We start from the raw sequence: 16725 nt of genomic DNA, 5'->3' as shown, positions 1-16725 counted from the left end.
GCCTTGAACTCTCAGAAATCGGCCTCCCTGTCTCCCAAGTTCTAGGATTAAAGGCCTGCGCCATCACCTCCCCAAGCCTCATTTGTAAAGTGTACGATGGTACAGATTAAAAAATCCACACATCGGCGGTGACTAATGCCTTTAATCCTAGCACTCAGGAGATCAGAGGCAGGTGGATTTCTGATTTCGAGGCCAACCTGGTCCACAGAGGGAGTTCTGGGACAGCCAGGGCTACACAAGAAACCCTGTCTCAAAAACAAACAAATCCACAAAAACCACTTTGTTTGGAGGACAGCCTGAGTGGGAAGCAGTCGTGGGTACCTTTTCTGCTCTTAGGAGAGCTGACTTAAATCAAAGCCTCTTCACTAGGGTTCATTTTAGTGTTATAAGCTATGCCTGGTCACTGCCTGCCTCCTTCACCCTTCCTCCAAAGGACCATAACCAGCCCCTTCAGGGGTGGACGGGTTTGGAAGGCTGCAGATCTACTTGTACTTGAACCACTAACCTTGCCCACCTTGCTCTGAGCATCTGGGCCACCAGCAGGGAGCTGCCGGGTGTCTTTTTGGAGCCTGCTGAGGTGTAGCTTACCCAAGTTCCGAGGCATTCCCCCAGGGGCCTGCCAGCCTGTGGGTGCTGCCCTACTGCTCTGTGGGGCCCAGCTCCCTGTCCCCAGATGTTCTGAGAGGTTTTCTCTGGTCCTTCCAGCCACAGGCTGGGCCTTTGTTTTAACTCTCAGAATGCTGGTAACCCCATAACAAGCCATCCAGGTCAGGCCCCTGACAGCGGCTCCTCCTGCCTCTGAGATGTCAATGAGTCTCGGGATGTCAATGGAATCTGGCAGAGTTCAGCTCTCTCTCTCTCTAGGGGTTGATAGAGATGACCTGCACCCTGTGTCCTGGGGTGGGGCTGGATGGGAACCATCTCGGTGTTCCAGATCCAGGTTCCGTGTTAGAGAACTCCCAGGGGATACATGAGACTGTGCTCGGTGGAAACAGGCTTACATCTTGCCACCTCCTACTCACAACTGAGCTAGCCTCTGTATTGTATGTCCCCACTCTACTCTGAATCCTCCCAGCAGCCTCTGCTTTTCACCTGGACACTACAGCAGCTGGATAGTTGCTAAGAACCTACTCTCAGCTACGGATATACACCCAGAGATAAAATCCACACTCACGACTGGATAGCGGTGGCGCTCACCCTTAATCCCAGCGCTCAGTGGCAGAGGCAGGTGAATCTTTGGGTTTGAGGCCAGCCTGGTCCACAAAGAGAGTTCCAGGATAGCCAGGGCTACACAGAGGAGAAAATGTCAAAAAAAAATCCACACTTGCTCCAGGACATGCTGATTTGGCTCCTAAGTACCTCAGGCCCCATTTCACACCTCACATACTGGTCTCTTTCATTTCATTTCATCATTCCTCAAAGCCTTTACCTAGAATGACCTGCCCCAGACTCTTCAACCAATGCTGCCTGTAACTATGGCTCAAATCACTTCTCAAAGGCTTCCCTTGACCACACAGCAGCCAGGGCCTTGCAAAGCTTTGGCCTTAGTCCTCTTACTACTTTTTGATTTGAGGGAGAGTCTCACTAAGTTGCCCAGGCTGGCCTTAAGTTTGCAAGCCTCTCTGTCTCTTCAGCACCTGGAAATCTAGGACTCCACCAATAGGGTGTTTTGTTTGTTTGTTTGGTTGGTAGTTTTGTATGAGTGTGTGTTTTTCAAGACAGTTTCTCTGTGTAGCCTTGGCTATCTGGGACTTGCTTCATAGACCAGCCTGGTCTCCGACTCATAGCAATCCGCCTGCCTCTGCTTCCCTGCATGCTGGGAATACAGGGCGTAGTTTGCCACTACGCCCGCCTTTTTTTAGATTTATTTATCTCATGTGTCTGAGTGTTTTGCTTGCATGTATGTACGTGCCTACCAATGGTTGTGAACCACCATGTGGATCCTGAGAAAACCCGGTTCCTTTGCACCAACAGTAAGTGCTCCTAATTGCTGAGCTTTCTCTCCAGCTCCCAACTACATGGTCATAAGTGGACTTCTCTGTCCTCTGGAAAATAAAGCCTGTTTTATTTTCTTCTCACTACTGAGACAGGCAGAAAGACTATTTTCCCTGTCCTTGAACATAAGCTGCAGGAGAAAAACCCTGGGGCTGGAGAGATGGCTCAGCAGTTAAGAGTGCATACAGCAATTCCAGAGGACTGGCGTTCAGCTCCCAGCATCCATCTGGGGTGGCTCACAACTGTCTGTAACTCCAGCTCCCTGGGATCTGATGCCTCTCGCTTTTGAGGGCACCAGTGCTTATATGCACTTGGCTGTGTGTGTGTGTGTATGTGTGTGTGTGTGTGTGTGTGTGTGTGTACATGCATACTTGAAAATAATAAAATTCAAAAGATATAACCCCCACTTCATGCATGCCCACGAATGCCCCCCACAGTGAAAGATCCAGAGAGAGAAGATGGAAGATATTTCCTTCCAAGGCCAGTCTGTATCTCAGTCTTCCCTCAGGAACTGCCCTGTGGCTCGTTCTTTCTCACAGTGGCTCTCTGTCATCCTCCTGTGCTGGGCCAGAGGTGAGCAAACCTTACCCAGCAACTGTGGGTCTTCTTCAGGGCATCAGTTCCTAGAGAGGCCAGGAGTACCCACAAGAAATTATAAAATCTCCCACATACCCCAAAGCCCCTTCACCCTCCCCTCAGCTCAGTCCCATGTCCCTGCTCCTCTGGGCTCCTCTAACTGCCATTCAGCAACGTCCCTGGTTTGTAAGGCTGTCAACAGTCTCCAAACACATGCTTCCTCCATTCTCTGGGAAGTGAGGATTCTCTTCCTAGGGACTCACAACCACTCATTATCTGGGGCTTGGGGTGAGGAGGATAATTTCTCCTCTTCCTCAGCTCAGTGACTCGTGTGACTTGTGTCCTGGCCATGTCACATGTCTATACACAAACACTTCCTGATGCCAGCTCCTTTGAGGGGCCTGACAGCTCTACTCACGGACTCACAGTCTGCTCACGGACACTCGACCATCAACCACAGGGCCCGTCATGCGTAAGAAAGATGGGCAAGCAGTACTGAGAGAACATTCTAGACAGGAGTTGAGTTACCCTCTTGCTCTGTACCCAGAGCATCCCTGTTGACTGTGTGGTGGGAGGAGCTGGTGTAGCATGGAGGATTTGAGCAGAGGTGGAGGCAGGAGTCTGGGGAGGTTACCCCAGCAAGCACTTTACTTCAGCCGTTTCTGCTCTTGGGAGGCCAGTTGGCTAACACTCCGGACCCGCTCTCACCCTCTCCTCTAGTGCAGATGGTCATACTCTCCAACAACCCTAGACTGTGCAGAATAGTCTTTGAACATTGCATGCAGATGAGGGTTGGGGGCGAGAGGCAGGGGAGTGCCACAGTTGGTGTGTACGGGACAGACGATGCCCCTGGCTGCCCCTTAGGCATTTTTCATGCATTTGATTTAATTCCACAGCAGTCCCGTGGACAGAAGGTAACCCTACTTGTATACATGAGCTCTTGTATCACAGAGCTCATGAGAATCTGAGTTCAGGAAAACTGTGAAAGACCAGTGAGCTTCAGCAGACCCACCTTGGAGTCTGGAGCCCACTTGGCCTCTGCTTCCTTCATACCTGCCCTGGTAGCAGAAGTCCTCACTGAAAAGTCCCCTTGTCCTTCTACATATCACAAATCCACTCCCCAGGGATGCTGGTAAACCCAACTCTCGGAAGGCAGAGGCAGGGAGACCTCTTTGAGTTCCAAGTCAGCCTGGCCTATGGAGTCCCAAGCCAGCCAGGGGCACATAGTGAGACTCTATGGAAGGAAAGAAAGAAAGGAAAAAGGAAGGAAGGAAGGAAGGAAGGAAGGAAGGAAGGAAGGAAGGAAAGAAAAAAGAACGGAAAACAAAGAAGCCAGGCAATAGTGACCAGGCCTTTAATCCCAGTACTTAGGAGGCAGAGACAGATGAATCTCTGTGAGTTCAAGGCCAGCCTGGTCTTCAGAGCAAGTTCCAGCTACAGAAAGAAACCCTGTTTCAAACAAACAAACAACAAACAAATAAGAGAGAGAAAGAAAGGAAAAAAAAAGAAGAAAAGAGAAGGCAATCAAAACCACAAACAATACTAAATTAGCTGGTTGAGTCCCTGTACCTAGTAAGAGCCAGTGAGCATAGACAGAAGGAAGAACTACAATTTGTGTGCTTATTCAGCTTCCAGTTTAGTCTTCTAGCTGTTTCCATGTGTGTGCAGGCACACACTCACAAGAGCATGCACTCAGGTGGAGGCCAAGGGCTGACACTGAGGATCTTCTTTAAATATTTATTATTTGTTTGTTTGTTTGTTTGAGACTGGATCGCTATGTAGCCTGGGCTATCCTGGAACTCCCTACATAGACCAGACTAGCCTTGAAAATGTCTGCCTCTGTGGAGAACCACCTTCTTTGGGGGGGGGGGGGGCTGGGAGCCACCTTCATTTTTGACATGGGGTCTGTCAGCAAACCTGGAATTCTCCGGTTTGTCCAGACTTGCAGGCCAGAAAAACCCTAAGGATCTGTCTCCCTAGTACTAGGAGTAGAGACAGCAGCTCCTGAGCCTGCCTTTTCCCCAGGAGTGCTGGGGTGCAGACTCAGACCTCACGTTTGCATGATAATCACTTTATCGTAGTATTTACAATGCATCCGCCAGCATGGCAGAGTTCACGTGCTATGAACTTGTATATAAAAGCACAGAATGCACGCTCAAGGTATTTTTACAGGCCTAGACAAGTGGGCCACATGTGTGTGTCCACATGTATGTGAGGACACCAGGTCCTTACTGGCTGCTCCGAGGTCATGCTTTCCTAACCTTTCCTAACCTCGGTTTCCGGTCTCAGAAATGGTCTGGTGGGGTGACTCAGTGGTTAGGAAGCCTGACTATTTGAGTCCCATCTCTGGAACTCACCGTGGAAGGGGTAAACTAACTCTACGAGCTGTCTTCTGTCCCCCACAAGGATGCTGTGGCAAGCACCCCATAAACACACACACACACACACACACACACTAAACAAACGAACGCGTAAACAAATGTTTCAAAAATTGTGGGGCTACAGAGACGGCTCAAGAGCACTTGCTGCTCTTGTAGAGGGCCTGAGTTTGGTTCGCGGCACCTGGTTACAGGCAACCAACTGTAGCCCCAGTTCCAGGAGATCTGATGCCATCTTCTATCCTCTGCCAGTATCAGGCATGCATGCGGTATACAAATATACATGCAGGCAAAGCACTCAAACAGAGAGAAGCTGGTACACTCCCAGAAGAAAGAGGCAGCCAGCATAGAAACAGGAGCTGGTACAAGATGGGCTGGATTTGCATCTTGGCTGTACTTTGGGCCGGTCCACTACTCTGTGCCTCCGTTTCCCTGTCTGTGAGATGACAGCCTACCTATTTCATGGCGTTGCTCTGAGGGCTTGGATGTACTTAGTGCTAAGGCACTTACTTAGCAAACACAAGTGCCTGGGTTCAGTTCCCAGCACAAGAGTAAACTATGGACTGGGGATGGCTCTCACCTGGTACGGTGCTGGCTGAGCATTCAGGAAGCTCTGGGCTCAAGCCCACATATACTGGGGCATGGTAGCCCGTGTCTATACTCCTAGCACAAGAGGGTCAGAAGTCCAAGGTCATCCTAAACTACATAGCAGGCTCAAGGCAAGCCTGGGCTGCATCTCAAAAATAAAATAAAAAATATAAAAATAATAAACAAGCTTGGTATTGCTGTAAAAGAAAGACACTGAGAGATGGCTGGGCCCGAGGCTTGTCAGGTGGTCTATTCTTTTATTTTGTTATTCTTTGTCTCTTGAGACAGGCAGTGCAGCTAAGGGTAGTGAGGAACTCTCTAGCTCAAAAGCTTCCGCCTGCCTCCACCTCCCGAGTGTTGCTGCCATTCCAGACCCGTACCTCGGAGCCTGACTGGAGGTCTGGTTCTTGACCAGATCAGTGGAAGAGAAGTGAGTGGGGCCCGGGCCAAAGGCAGGGACTTGATTCTGAGTCCTGGATCTCATTGACACAATAAATGTTTAAAACTGTGGCTACAGGGGGCTGGAGAGATGGCTCAGAGGTTAAGAGCACTGGCTGTGCTTCCAGAGGTCCTGAATTCAATTCCCAGCAACTATATAGTAGCTCACAACCATCTGTAATGAGATCTGGTGCCCTCTTCTGGCATACAAGCATACATGCAGACAGAACACTATAAATAAATAAATAGACAAATAAATACATAAATCTATTTTTTTTTAAATGTGGCTACAGCCAGGTGGTGGTGGCATAGATCTTTAATCCCAGCACTCCAGAGGCCGAAGCAGGCGGATCTCTGTGAGTTCGAGGTCTACAGAGTGAATTTCAGGACAGACAAGGGCTACACAGAGAAACCCTATCTCAAAAGAACAATTAAAAAAAAATGTGGCTACAAAATGAAACCTACTGTCTGTGAATGGCCTTAACTCTCGCAAATAGCGGAACACCCGCCCTCTTGGATCCCTGGGTGTAAGGGGGCCTGATTCCCTATCACCCTGAGGCATCAGGCCAGGCCGGAAAAAGACACCTGATGGACTGTAGACCCTAAGTGCTACCCCAGGCCTAGGCCTTGGAGGACCTGGTAAGAGCACATTGGGGCAGATCACGGGCAAGCTCAGAGTCCCAAGGAGGTCGGCTGCAGGGCTGGCCACAGAGGGAGATGGCTGCCCACCATAATAGAAATAGCCACAGTTCCGCCAGAGTCCACTGCTGCTTTAGCTGAGAAGGTGGCTAGGGAGCTCAGGAGGAGAGAGGCAAGGTGGGGTGCGCCCCTCACAGCAGGAGGCCTGGCTTTCCAGTGCGCAGACTGGTAGTGAATGCAAGTGGGTGCTGTCAGACCCACATCACAGAGGAGGAAGTGGAGACTCAACAGAGACTCCTGTTTGCTCTAAGCAAGCCTTAGCTGGTCCCCGGGCAGCGATGACTCACCCTTGACCCACTCTCCTCTTATCCCAGGGAAGCTCCGAGATGCTGTGCGCGTGCGCGCGCCGCCGCAGACTGTGTGGAGGTGAGAGGACAGCCTCCAGGAGTCAGCTCTCAGCTCCTACCATGAGGCTTCGGGAGTCACATTCATCTCCTCAGCCTTCGCAGCAAGCCACTTACCTCCTGGGCCATCACACCAGCCGCCCTCGTGTGGGATTTTAATTTTATTTTGGGCTTTTAAAAATATTTTTAATGGCTTATTTATCCTTGTTTTATGCGCATTGGTATTTGGCCTGCGTGGATGTCTCTGAGCCTTGTGGGTGCTGGGAATTGAACCTGGTTCCTCTGGGAGAGCAGCCAGTGCTCTTAACCACTGAGCCATCTCTCCACCCCACCTCCTACCCCCTGGGGGTCTGTTTTTTAAGACAGGTCTCATGTATCTTAGGCTGGCTTTCAGACTCAAAATGTGGCTGGGGATGAACTTGAACTTTTGATCTGGCTCTGCCTCCACACCCAGAGAGCTAAGACTGCAGGGGCGTGCCAACACGCCCAGTTGGAGTGGTGTTAGGGATCAAACCAGGGCTTTGTGCAAGCTAAGCTAGCACTCTAGCAACTTAGCTCTTCCAGCCTCCCCACCCCCGCTCCCGCTTTTTAATATTTTAAAGACAAAGGCCCATACAGCCCGAGCGACAGCAGAGGAGCACCTTGAACTTCTGATCCCCCTGCCTCTGTTTCCCCAGGGCTGGGATTACAAACCTGTACCATCCTGCTCCTTTAAATCCTCACACACCTGGGAGAGTAGTTCCCTGACTTTTCAGAGAAAGAGGGTTTTCCCCAAGCTCCTACTGTAGGGGTAGAGCTCCTGACCTCTGCACCCCCAAAGGCAACTTTCTATACCACCCCCATCTCCCCTCACTTCCTTCCTCGCCCGATCAACCGCCCATCCCTCACTTGGAACACTACGCAGCCATTAAAATGAATGATTACACACACATACCAGGATGACTAATAGCAACACCAGAAGATGCTTATGTGATGCTGAGAGAAAAGCAAGACATAAAAACTGTAAATACAGTACGAGAAAGCGACGCCAACATCCCCACAGAGCGCGGAAAAGCCTGCAGGTCCATACCGCCAAGTCCCACGGCCGCAGTTTCAACCCGTGTTTCAGAAACACCGAGGACTTGGTCCCTAGTTCTCTCAGTTCACCAAATAGTTACTCAGTGCACACTTCTTGCTAAGGTCCAGCATAATATAAGACAGTATTAATGTATCTGTAGTTCAAGTATCTGAGACCAGATCTTCCGGCTCAACTTCCCCAAGCTTCAAATCCCTCCAAGGCCTATGTTTTCAGGTGAGTTTGGGAGCACGGCACCTCCAGCCGCCAGGACCCAGCCGATCCAGGCTTTGCCGAGCTCGGCCTCTGAGCGTCTCCTGTGGGGCTTACCTGATACAGGGAGGTCAGCCTCCGCGGCTCGAGGACGCGCACACCTGCCACTCCAGGTGAGTGAGGACTTGACTGCCAGCCGGGAGCCCAGGGGGAGGGAGCCGGAGTGGGCGGGGCTGACGTCAGCCTCAAGCCCCGCCCCCGACTTCCCGGTCCCGCCCCGGCTTCCCAGCCCCGGGGGTTCGTGGTTCTCATGCTTGTTGGGTGAGATGCTGGACACTTCTGTCGACACTCACGCCCTGCGTGCCTGGGCTCCTGGCCATCTGCCCTGCCTCCCTACCCCCACCCGCTCCCCTGTTCATATAGAGGCGTCAGACTCCAGGTTGAAGCAGGCCGGGGTAAGGACGGACACGGGACAGGGGGTAGGGATGATGTCCCAGAATGTTTTCTTCCCTTTGTGCCCTCTCCCTACCCCGCACCCCGACTTTCCCTCATCCCGCCTCGCCCTGCTAAGGGATCCGGGAGACAGCGTTATGGAACCCTGTGGCTTGGGGTAAAAGTCACCTGGTTGAGAATGCCCCTAACATTCACGCCACGACACAGGGGTGGCACAGGTGCCCCAATGCTTAAAAAAAAAAAAAAAAGTGCCTTGAACCAGCACGTCAGTTTTTGCAAATCTGTCCCAACAAAGTCATCCGGGATCCATGTATTGTGGAGGTTTTGTTTGCTTGTTTGTTTGTTTAATACTGGTAAAAACTGGAACTCATCTAAATGTCAAAGCCGGGGGACTGCCGAGCCGCAAGGATACACACACAGTGGGATGTTACGCAAGCATCACAGGGCATGTTTACAAACAGCTTAGGGTAATACGAGGAAATGTTATAATATTAAGAGAATTAAAAGCAGGATGTGGACACAGTCACAATCGAAAACAAAACACAGTTTGTGCACTGGGGAGAAAAATGCTCCTCTGCCCTTTGTGGGTGGAGGCATGATGAGGCCTGTTGGAGCCTTCCTTTTCAACTTCTAATGGGCTTATTTCGCTCTGTGCAGTTCTTTCACTTTGCTCTTGGGCCGAGGGCTTTGTGAATGGGAGACAAGCACTCTTCCACCAAGCCACCGTCCAGCCCTCACTCCCTGAAACGTTCACATTAGTGGGGCGCCTACCACAACCCGGAGAACCCACACACACACACACACAAACACCCAGGCCCTGAGTTAGGAGCAGGAAATGAAGGTCTGAGGGGCCGATTCTCCAGTCACGTGACTAGAAAGGGTCAGAGAAGGATTACTCTGTCCCAAGGCCAACCAGGCCTCTTAAACTGACTTCTGGGAAGTCCCCAGGTCAAAAGGGCCACCAGCTCCGTTGGGCTAAGAAACTGGGAGGTGGTCTTCCTCGGCAATAGCCTCAAAGGAGTCCATGACTCGGGGAACCACCTCATATGGGGACAGCCCTAGCTTGCCCTCCTGTAGAGGGTGGGCTTCTTGGGTTCCCAGGGGTGACAGCTGCAGCAATGGGTCAGAGGCTCCTAGGGGCAGTTGTGGTCTGAAGCTATAGGAGGGAACTCTGCTCATTTAATAGCTTTCATAGCTTTCTGACTAAGGGGTGGTGGTAAGCTCAACACTTGGAGGGCTGAGGCAGGAGGATTGAATTTGGGAACGAAGGAAACAGAACCATTTCAGACATGCTTTAGTGAATCTCTCTGAAGAACAGCTGGTTCTCACCAGTCAGCACACCCCATCCTTCCATACTCCAAGTCAATACTAATCTGGCTCTTCAATATACATACACCACCATCACCGTCATCATCATCATCCTCATCACCATCATCACCACCACCGAGGGCCTCTAGGGGCTGGAGAGATGGCCCAGTAGTTAAAAGCAACTGTCTGCTCTTGCAGAGGACCTAGGTTTCATTCCCAGCACCCACATGGTCTATAACTCTAGTCCCAGGGGACCTGACACCCTTTTCTGACCTCCGTGGGCACCGCAAGCATGTCCACCTACAGGCAAAGCACCCCCAAACAACCAGAATAAAATAATTTTAATAATTTGTAGATTAAAAATAAATAATTAATACCCCTTCCTCCCTGACTCCCATCACTGGTATTCTCCTGAAGGAAGCTGCCACATTTTTTTGCCAGAGATGACTTAATGAAATGTATAGAAAGGTTGGGTATCACCACCCCCCCAGGCTCACCCCACATCTCTCCCCATCTCAGCTTACCTACCCCCTACAGAAACAGTCGCCATCTCCCGTCTTCCGTTTTCTTTATTTTTCTTGTGACTGGCTACTATTCTTAGTCATATTTACATTACACTGGTGGCTTCCCCCCGCCCACTAGGGATTCTTTATATATTACAGAAAGCATGACTTGTCCCCATTTTTTCTTCTGGATGCCCGCAGAGATTTTGTGAGAGGGTGCTTCCAATTGGAGTTGCAAGGCTCTTTTCAGATCAGTAGTTCAGGGATCTGGGCTTTGGCTCAGGGTCCAGAGCCGTGCCTGAGGTTCTGGCCTGGGGCCGTTTCTCCTTCTGGGGTAGAACTACCAACCTTCCCACCTCTATTTCCAATTGTTTCTTGTCCTGAGCTTTTTGGTGTCTTTAAAAACCCAGTTACATTATGTAAACATGTTTTCATTTTAATCCCAGGTATGGGGTAGGGGGCTGCTTCAGATTGTCCACAGCAGAGGACTGCGTGCTCTGGCAGGGGCGTGATTCTGCCAGCTGAAAATAGTTTAATGCGAGGAGGGAGGGGCCTTGGTGTACCAAGGCCAGAGCACCAAGAGAGGATTCCGGGCTGTTGCTCCTGCTGGTTCTTGTTGCTGTTTGTCAGGTGGTCGTGAGAAAAGAGAAGGCAGAAATTGGATTGGACTTGCCCCAAGGAACTCAAGTAGTTATCAGGAAGTAGTCTAACAAGATCTCAACGCCCCCTCTCCCCACTAACCTTCTTTCTCTCCTACCGACGACGACGGATAGTGGTGGAGAACGATGGTAGACATAAGCACTGAAATAAAGTAATGTGAACAAATATGCCTGCGGTTTCTTGGTTTGGTTTGGTTTTAGACAGGGGCCAGGCTGGGCTGGCCCTCACCGTGATCCTTCATCTCAGCTTCCTGAGCATTGGAGTTACATACGTGTGTGGTTGTTTGGTGCCCGTCCTGTCTCAGGGCAGACCCACAGCGGGGAGCAGACCCAGACTTCGCCCTCCTCCTCTGACACCTGGCCGGGGCCCCGTGTACTCCTGGATCCATACCAACGTCCACTCACTCTGAGCATGCCAGGGGCCTGTCTCTCCTACTTCCTCCTGCCCAGGGGCAGACATTTGTGGTAAGTTGTCCTTGGCCACAGCTCAAATCACACCTCAGGCTTTACTCAGGTGGCGAACCAATTCCTCTGCCTTTACTCCACCATGGCAACCTCCTACACATATTTTTGAAGGGCAGCTGTGGTACACTTCCTCTGGGAGGACTTTGCTATCTTACCTCTTTGATCTTGGATGGTCCCTCCAAGTCTGTTCTCACCAGGAGGGAACCACACAAACTGCTGATGTGAATTACCAGATCAAAGGCAGGCCCCCTCATGATCCGGGCCTCGGTTTTCCTCATTTAAAAAGGGCTATCGTGGCGCTAAAGCCAGCCACCAGAACCCTGAAAGAGATTTGGCCGAGGAGTCAGTTTGTTGTAGGCACAACCTCGTGGCAGGGGCCCGACAATGTCTCCCTGTTGGAAATTGACTTAAAGAATAAAGATTATAGGCCAGTGAGCTGGCTAGTAAGCGTGAAGACCTGAATTTGATATCTAGACCCACATGGTGGAAGGAGAAAGATTTAGACCGAAGAGAACAGGTGCCATAGACACGACAAGCCAGCTTACCCTCTGGGGTAGCATGTACTCCTTCCGGAGCCAGGAGCACAAGCTGGCCTGGGATTCCTACTGAGTCCCATGCAGAAGCAGGGGGATCAGAAGTTCCGTCTAAATTTTCTGGTCATTGCCCAAAATGGGCCATTGTTCACCTAATTCACGCTGCATTTTTGAAGGGCTAAACAAACTGAGTGTCCAAGGGCTGGAACGGTGGGTCCTGGCTCACCAGGACCGTCATCCAGCAACAGTGGTTTGGAGTTTACACCAGAGCAAGCCAGCATGTTCCAGCTTTCTGAATAGGCCAAGATTTACCGGGAAACGTAATTAACTTGTTTTAAGTGATTTACTAGGAAACGTAATTAATTTGTTTTTAAGTGAAATCATCAGGATTGCTCTTCTGATTAAATTATGGCTCCTTCTTTCAAGGTTTGGGTTTCCCCCGTCTCTGGAACTTTTATAGCTCTTTCTGAGGAGCTCCCAAGATTCCCTTGGTTGGTTTTAAAGGCCTGTCTCTCATTAGGTACCTCAAGCCCTGGATGGGTGACCTTCCTGAGCGGCCGCCCTCAAATGCCCCACCCAGAATTCTGTCTCTTCCCCTCTACTCTCCACGGAGGCCTAGAAGGTCAAGGAAAACCGTGGGGTGTGGGAGGGAGAAGAGCCCACCCTCTCTGGAATCCTGACACTGCTGGCCTTTGGTGTAAAAAGGCTGTCAACACGGAGAGTGGAGACCAGGCTGTGCCCTGCTCCAGGTCACTCCATATTGTGAAAAACACTGACTTTTCAGGCTGTGAATTGCCCTAGGAGATGCCATTTTATAAGAAGACATTTTATTTTTATTTTAGAGACGGTCCCAGCTATATAGTCCTAGCTGGCCTAGAACTCTCTGTGTAAACGAGGCTGGCCTGTGTTACAAACGATGAATACGCTCAGTGTCACACTCAGTGTCACACACACACACACACACAAAGTAGAGGCTCCATGAAGCAATTCTTTTTGTGAAATGTTGGCTCCAAAAACATGAGGCTAGCAACACACCAGGACCAACATGGCTTCTGCCTTTTATTCCTGACTTAGGTGGGAACTCAGTCTGACGTGACTAGCTAACTGACGTGAGAGGGTTCCAGAAATATGAATCCTGTCTGTGAAAAACAAACAAACAAACAAACAAGAAAGCCAAACTAATTCTTCTTTTTAAAAAAATAATTAATTACGTATATGGGCATTTTGTCTGCATGCACACCTGCCTACTAGAAGATAGTAGGAAGCTGTGAGCTGCCATGAGTGCTGGGAATTGAACTCCGGGACCTCTGGGAGAGCAGTGAGGACTCTCAGCAACGGAGCCATTCTCCAGCCTCCAACGAACCACTTCTTATGTCTGGAACCTGGAACTCACCACAGAGACCAAGCTGACCTTGAACTGATCCAGAACCGCCTGCCTCTGCCCTGAGTACTGGTGCCAAAGGCGGCGGCTTTTACCCCCGTTTGGGGGGAGAAGGATGATGGCAGCCCCTGATGGGCCCAGAAAGAACACCTTCTGAGAGGCCCCGCCCATCCCGTGCAGACTGATAAACGGCCTGTTCTTGGGAACAGACAGGGGCCTCCCTACAAGTTTCTTGGGAAGAACTAAAACTCTGGGGTCACGTGGAGCTATTCAAATCCCGTTGGGAAAACCAGGCCTGGAAACTCATCAGATCGCCCCAGGCCGTGGATAGAGTGTAACGCCCCCACCTGGACCCCACCCAGTGATGGACGCCTAACTCGAGGATGGCACTGCCACACACCAACCATCTCACACGTGTGGTGCGTGTTGAGGACAGAGTGATTGGTCCCTGTTAGTGATGTCTTCTTAACTACTTCCTAGGTTAGACCTGGGTCCCGCCTTCTCCTTCCTGCTCTGAGCCCATTCAGTCTTTTACCTCCTAAAGGAATCCCGCAGTTTAGTCAAACCTGCCCCCCCCCCCTCGGCAGCAGCACGGGCAGTCTCCAGCAACAGCAGCAGGAGCAGCAGCTCCCTCCCAGAATGTCTCAGCCCAGTGTGAAGCCTTAGAACTCCACTGCGGCCCCCATCAGCTCGGACCCCTATCCAGGCATCGAGACGCATAGGTGTATTTATCGTGCACTGTAGGATATGATGAGAGTTAGCACTGGTCATTAAGATTGCAATAAAAGACCCTGCACACGCCTTGGCCAGGCTGCCAATGACACATTGCTGTCATTCGAACCTCCAAAGTTGGTGAATTTATTCTTGGGCAAAGTGTGCTCCTCTGTTTCTGGTAGAGCGTACTCAGGACATAAAGTGGGTATTTTCTATTTCCTTTCCTATATAGATATTTTATGATAAAATAGCAATGACCTTCAAACCTTGGGTGGGGCCTGGTCCTTTCCCAAGATCTTTTCTGGCAATCCCAAACCAAGACTATGAGCTTTGTTTATAGTAAAGACATGGACCTTCTCGCCACGGACTTCACCTTACCAGCTGCCCAGCTCTCCACCCTTTGGCACTCCTCTCCTTGGTTACCCCTTGTCTGGAGAGGTGAGGGAAGCACAGGCTGCAGGGCAGGCTGGGAGTAAGCCTTGTCCTTCCCAATGAAGGCTCCAGGCCTTAGTTTTCCCACCTGTAAGTTGGGGGCAAGAATCCCACCTTGAGGACCTCCCAGAGGTAAGGCCCAGTACATGCATCCAATGGGAGGAGGAGGGCAGAAGCAGAGCCTGAGGAGTCTGAGGTCCAGGCAGCCTGGGGATCCTGGCTGGAGGTGCTCTCCAAAGACGGAAATTCTTTGAACTTCTTAAGGATGATGGGCTGAGGAGGAAGACGATGATGTCATAGCTCTGGCCACGCCCTGACATTCCAGCAGCTGGGGTTAGCTCAGTGAGTGCTGAGTGAGTGAGTGCCCAGCCATCTGCTACAGGGATGATGACCTTGGCACTGTCCCCTGGCATGCCCCACCCACAGGCTTTGAATCTGGGTGACACCCCTCTCCAGCTAACAAAGCACATCCTATGGGAATGACTACCCGGCAGATGACATTTTCTAGAAGATTGTAACTGTAACGACAGCCCAGAGAAGGAGAGACACTTACCTGGGGTCACACAGTAAATGTGGGGCAGGGCTGGAGCACAGAGGATTGTCCTGACCCTGGCTGTACACCAAATGCATGCTGGGTAGGATTTGGAGTTTGAGCTGGAAAACGTGTGCACACATAAGCAGCTCTCGAGAGGTGTACGTGGCAGCTAAGTGGGGAGACTCCCCAGCTCCCTGTGTCCAGGGGTGCAGGGGTGCCCTGTAGGGTCTTGTCCAGTAAGGCTCAGGGTGGAGGCTCTGGGGGCTGGGTGGGAAGTGAGGGTGTGCTGCCAACGTCACCAGCCTTACTCGCCCACCCTGTCACAGTCAGTGTTCACATTCCTTGTGGGGACAATCTCCTTCCCCTTCCATGGTTTCAAGGAATGGCCTCATTTATTTATTTATTTATCTATACGTTTCCCACAGCGCCTCACTGTGTAGACATGGCTGGCCTGGAACTCGCTATGTAGATGAATAGAGACGGTTAGCTTGGAACTCACAGAGCTCTACCAGCTGCACAGCTCAATTTGTGTTGTTTGTTTGTTTGTTTGTTTGTTTGTTTTTGAGATAGGGTCTCCTGTAGCCCGGGCTGGTCTTGAACTCCTGGTCCCCCTGCCTCCACCTCCTAAGTGCTGAGTTTGTGGGTGGGCGCCATCACAAACAGCTTTCTGTTTACTTCTTTTCAGCTCTTTAAATGCAAGTGACTATTAAAATAGTAGTGAGGCGGATACCACGTGAGGCTTGCTATTTCTAAGGTCTAGTGATGTCATACGCACTCACAAACATCGCCACCATCTGTCTCTGGAACTTTCCATCACCTCAAGCTGTTCTGGATTTCCCCCTTAAAAAAAAACACCAGCTCCGCAGCCAGCCACCCTCAGCCCCTAGAACCCACCTTCCTCTCTGTCTCTGTGAACTTCTCCACTCCAGGGCTCTTCACATAAATGGACCCAGACATGCCACCTCCCTTCATTGTGTGTGTGTGTGTGTGTGTGTGTGTGTGTGTGTGTGTAGGGGGGAGAGGCTGTGTTAGGGTTTGACCCCAGGACCTTGCACATGCTAAAGCAAGCACTCGGCCACTGAGCTGTATAACCAGTTCTAACCTGTTCATTTCTTAAACCCCGAGACAGGTACCTCTGCCTAGGAATAAGACCAGAGGTTTGAGCAAGAAGCCTTAGGCCTCAAAGGTCTTCACTAGACCTGTGACTCTTGGTTCTCTGCTTGTGGAAGAAAATTCTTCCCATATCTTTGAGTTCCATGATAGTGATGATGGTGATGACGATGATGATGATGATGATGACAGTGGTGATGATGATGGTGATGATGATGATGATGATGGTGGTGGTGGTGGTGGTGCTGTTGCTGACAATGGGCAGGAGGAATCTCACACTCTCATTGGCACACTATCTGGAGCTGACATACTTCTTAGCCGGGCTTTCCCACCCTCTGACAAGACTG

The 16725-nt window shown here is 50.8% G+C and overlaps 1 protein-coding gene across 1 annotated transcript in view; it reads right to left on the bottom strand.

The window, feature by feature from the left end:
* Csnk1e (casein kinase 1 epsilon) overlaps positions 1 to 8421 on the bottom strand; it is a 37656-nt gene extending 29235 nt beyond the window's left edge. The window contains exon 1 of the mRNA XM_060389042.1: positions 8403 to 8421. The gene's annotated coding sequence lies outside the window, so the exon portion shown is untranslated. The remainder of the gene's footprint in view (positions 1 to 8402) is intronic.
* Between the last annotated feature and the right edge of the window lie 8304 nt (positions 8422 to 16725).

This window comes from Meriones unguiculatus, chromosome 8 (assembly GCF_030254825.1).
Source record: "Meriones unguiculatus strain TT.TT164.6M chromosome 8, Bangor_MerUng_6.1, whole genome shotgun sequence".
NCBI classification, from domain to species: Eukaryota; Metazoa; Chordata; class Mammalia; order Rodentia; family Muridae; genus Meriones; species Meriones unguiculatus.
Note: the sequence above shows the minus strand (reverse complement) of the source record. Positions and strands in the feature narration are given on the sequence as shown.